Source organism: Meles meles, chromosome 3 (assembly GCF_922984935.1).
Source record: "Meles meles chromosome 3, mMelMel3.1 paternal haplotype, whole genome shotgun sequence".
NCBI lineage: Eukaryota > Metazoa > Chordata > Mammalia > Carnivora > Mustelidae > Meles > Meles meles.
This window is the reverse complement of record NC_060068.1, coordinates 27970840-27976009: the sequence shown is the minus strand read 5'-3', so window position 1 is coordinate 27976009 and position 5170 is coordinate 27970840.

The following is a 5170-nucleotide window of genomic DNA, read 5'->3' as shown; positions in this document are numbered from 1 at the left end:
TTCAATATATTCTGGAAATAAAGATACTGAGATATATGATTTGAAAATATTTCCCCCTTTCTATGTGTTGCCTTTTTGTTCTCATGATAATGCTCTTTGATGCACAAAAGATTTTAATTTTGATGATGTCTAATTTACTTGGTTTTTCTTTTGTTACTTGTGCTTTTGGTATCATATTTAAGAATCCACTGCTATGGGGCGCCTCGGTGGCTCAGTCGTTAAGTGTCTGCCTTCAGCTCAGGGTCCTGGTATTGAGTTATGCATCAGACTCCCTGCTTGGCAGGAAGCCTGCTTCTCCTTCTCTCTCCCCCTGCTTGTGTTACCTCTCTTGCTGTATCTCTCTCTCTGTCAAATAAATAAATAAAAATTAAAAAAAAAGAAAAAAAGAATCCATTGCCAAATCAAAGGTCATGAAGATTTATTTACCCCTATATTTTCTTCAAAGAGCTTTATGGTTTTAGCTCTTATATTTAGGTAACTGATCATTTTCAGTTAATTTTTATATACAATGTAAGGTAGGTATCTAATATTATTGTTCTGTATGAGGCTATCAAGTTGTGCCAGCACTATTTGTTGGAGACTATTCTTTGCCTGTTGAATGGTTTCGACAACTTTGTCAAAAACCAATTGGCCACAGATGCTCAGGTTTATTTCTGGGTTTTCAATTTTATTCTACTGATCTCTATGTATATGTTTATGCCAATTTCCCAGTTTTCCTTTTTTCATTTATTTGTTTCAAGTTTTTATTTAAATTCTTATTAGTTAACATATAGTGTAATATTGTTTTCAGGAGCAGAATTTAATGATTATCAGTTACATATAACACCCAGTGCTCATGACAAGTGGCCTCCTTAAAACTCATCAACAATTTAGCCCATTGGCGTCCACCTCCCCTCAAGCAACCCTTAGTTTGTTCTCTATATTTAAGAGTCTTTTTTAAGAGACTACTTTTTCCTCCTATGTTCAATTGTTTTGTTTCTTAAATTCCACATGTGAGTGAAATGATATGGTATTTCTCTTTCTCTGACTGATTTATTTCTCTTAGAATAATACACTCTAGGTGAATCTGCATCATTGCAGAAAATAGAAAGATTTCATTCTTTTTGCTGGTTCCATTGTACATATACCACCACTTCTTTCTTTTGTTTGTTCTTTCATTCTTTTGTCATCTATCTATGTGTTTATCATCATCATCTATCTCCAAGTTTTTACTTAAATTCCAGATAGTGAACATACAGTGCAATACTGGGTTCAGGAGTAGAATTCGGTGATCAAACACCTACACCACCCAGTGCTCCTCAAAACAAGTGCCCCCCTCAGTCCCCATCACCCCATTTAGCCCATCACCCACCCACCCACCTCCTTCCATCAACGCTCAGTTTGTTCTGTATAGTTTGATTTCTTATCTTATGATTTCTTACCTTCTCTTTTCCCCTCCACTTCCCCTATGATTATGTTTTGTTTCTTAAATTCCACTTAAGAGTGAAATCATATGGTATTTGTCTTTCCTTGACTGATTAGTTTAGCTTAGCATAATACACTCTAGCTCCATCCAAGTCATTGCAAATAAGGAGATTTCATTCTTTTTGTTGGCTGAGTAATAGTCCATTGGATATGCATACAACTGCTTCTTTATCCATTTATCCATTTTACTTATCTGGAATTTAAGTAAAAACTTGGACATAGATGATGATGATAAACACATAGATAGATAGATGACAAAAGAATGAAAGAACAAACAAAAGAAAGAAGTGGTGGTATATGTACAATGGAACCAGCAAAAAGAATGAAGTCTTTCTATTTTCTGCAAATTATCCAAATGTCTATTGGGGTCTTTTTGTAATTTGACTATTATTGATAATGCCACTATAAACATCAGGGTGCATGTGTGTCTTCAACTCAGCATTCTCATACCCTTTAGGTGAAGACACAGTTGTACAATTTCGGGGTCCTAAGGAAGTCCTATTTTTTCACTTTTTGAGAAACCTCCATACTGTTTTCCATAGAGGCTGCACCAGGTTACATTCCCACCAAGGTGCAAGAGGGTTCCCCTTTCTCCACATCCTCACCAACATTTCTTGTTCCTTGTCTTGCTAATTTTAGCCATTCTGACTGGTGTAAAGATGGTGTCACATTGTGGTTTGATTTGTATTTCCCTGATGGCTAATGATGTTGAGCATTTTTTCATGTGTCTGTTAGCCATGTGCTGTTTTCTTCTGGAAAAGTATTAGCCTTTCATTCTCAGATTCTTCCTTCCTCCATTTGAGCCCATTCATGAAGACAGTCTCCAGCACATGTGTTGCCATATGAATAATAAAAATCTCCCGTATATCCTTTGTATTATTTGAGAAGGACAGAAGTGGCAAGCTGAGCAAAGGGAGAGGGCTCTGTGTAATCCCTCCACCAGTTAAATTCTATGACTTAGCTAGAGGTTGTCAATATTTCTATTTCCTAATTCTGAGTAGAGCAATCCTGCCAACGAAGGAAAACCTCAGGTTTTCAACTGAGTACTTACACAGGAGAAATGGCTTAGGTAGGGATCCTACCTGTTAATTTGAACAAAGGTTGGACATGATCAAATAGGGATTTCTCCACCTCAAAAAGACAAGTGAGTCACATCCACTAACTTGCTAAGCAAAATCTCAGAGGATTCCTGTATATATTTAACATGTCCAGTGCCAAACCCCTGATCTCATAACAAACCCACTCCTTCCGCCATCCCCCCTTTCTCAGTTGACATCAGTGCTGTTGTATTGTGAAGGCCAATAACCTTGAGTCCTCCTTGACCCCTTTCTCTCATTTTCTGCATCCAATCCATCTAATCTATGAGGAAATCTCTTGTCTCTACCTTCAAAAATATATCCAGAATGTCTCTATTTCTCTCCCCCTCTCTATCATAAGCATCATGGTCCATGGACCTGTCCATTATGTCTGATTGGAACAACTACAGCAGCATCCAGTCTGGCTTCTAGCTCTACTTCACGTCCTACGGGACTTGTAAAAGCTACATCGGACAGCGTTCCTCCTCTGCTTCAACCTTGAGTAAGCAGTGAAGCTGGCAATGGCCTACCACCATCAGGTACACTATCCATTACCTCTCTGACTTTATTTCTCGGATTCTCTTATTCGCTCAGCTAGGATCATGCTGTTCCTCAAACTCGCTAAGCTCACCCTCCCCCCAGAGCTTTTGAACAAGCCGTTTTCCTTGCCTCAGTTATTTTTCCCCTGGATTGCTAAATGGCTTGTTCTTCCTATCTCTAGAATTTTCCCTCAGATATAGTCTCCTCAGTGAGGCCTTCTGTGACCACAGTATTTAAAACTGGACTTACAGCACTCTTGGGGGCTCATTTTGGTAGCTCTCTGCCTTTGGCTCAGCTCATGATCCCCAGTCCTGGGAGTGAGCCCTGGGTTGGGCTCCCTGCTCAGCGGAGAGTCTGCTTCTCCCTCTCCCTCTTTCCCTCCACCCCTTGCTTGTGCTCTCTCTCTCAAATAAATTAAATCTTAAAAAAAAATAGAATAAAACTGGATTTACTGTCCCCCTTTCCCACATCACTTTTCTTCTATATTTCACTTGCTTGTTTATTGTTTTTCTTACTACAGTGTAAGCACCATGAAGACAAGAGGCTTTTTTTTTTTTTTTTTGGTCCCTTTTTTCCCTTGCTGTTCTAACAACAGTGCTTAGGGGAGAGCAGTGACTGTCACAGAGTGGGTATTCCTTAGACACTTGTTGAACGAAGAAACAAATGAGACACAATTTCTGGGGAACAAAGCAATCTAACAAACACTGCCACTACCTTACTTAAAATAGTGAACCCCACCCTTCTAGGGTTCATCCTTTATCCCCTTAACTGGCTTTATTTTTCACAGTGTCTATCTCATTTTGACACATTATATGTTACTTGATTCTTGAGTGCCTCCCCTATTAGAAAGTGAGTTCCCTGAGAACAAGCACTTTTTAAAAAAAAGATTTTATTTATGTATGTATTTGTCAGAGAGAGAGCGCACAAGCAGGCAGAGTGGCAGGCAGAGGCAGAGAGAGAAGCAGGTTCCCGCTGAGCAAGGAGCCCGATGTGGGACTCGATCCCACCTAGGATCATGACCTGAGCCAAAGGCAGAGGTTTAACCAACTGAGTCACCTAGGCATCCCAAGAATAAGCCCTTTCTGCTTCTCTGCTGTTTCCAGTATCTAGGGTCTCCTGCATACATGTAGAATGAACAATGACAAAGTTGAGTGCACCGATGGCTGCAGAATCTCACAAATTGGCAGAACTTAATTTTTTGACCCAGGTATTTTGGAACATACTTTACAGGGTTAAATAACACAAGTTCAACCAAGTAAATTTTATTTTATTTTATTTTTTTTTAAAGATTTTATTTTATTTATTTGACAGAGAGAGAGACCACAAGTAAGCAGAGAGGCAGGCAGAGAGAGAGAGGAGGAAGCAGGCTCCCTGCGGAGCAGAGAGCCCGATGTAGGGCTCGATCCCAGGACCCTGAGATCACGACCTGAGCCGAAGGCAGCGGCTTAATCCACTGAGCCACCCAGGAGCCCCTAAATTTTATTTTTTTTTAAAGATTTTATTTATTTGACAGAGATCACAAGTAGGCCGAGAGGCAGTAGAGGGGGAGAGGAGGGGGAAGCAGGTTCCCTGCTGAGCAGAGAGCCCGAAGGGGGGCTTGATCCCAGGAGCCTAGAATCATGACCTGAGCTGAAGGCAGAGGCTTAACCCACTGAGCCACCCACGTGCCTCTCAACCAAGTACATTTTAAAGATCTATTTGGCTTCATTCATTTATTCATGAATCAGGAAGCATCCCATCTAGCAAATAGATGTGAGCTCCAAGAGGCTACAGAAAAAAATTTTTAAAGGTAGAGTAGAAAGAAGAAAATTATTGTCAAAGAATTCATTGTTTTAGGCAAGGTTGCCCTCCTAAGGGGAGCAGAGGGTGTCTATCATTAAATTTCCTAATGCCAACCAAGAAATCCCCATGGTGACTGGTTAAAGGTTATATATCTTGGGGTGGAGGGCGGGATTTGAAACTGTACTCAAGTTCTCCAAGCATGCATTGTATATCTGTTGGGTAAATGAGTAGGAAAACTACCTTGTCCTTAGGACAACACTTCTTGTTACTGCATTCTTTGATGTTACAACTTGTTATCTGCTTATATG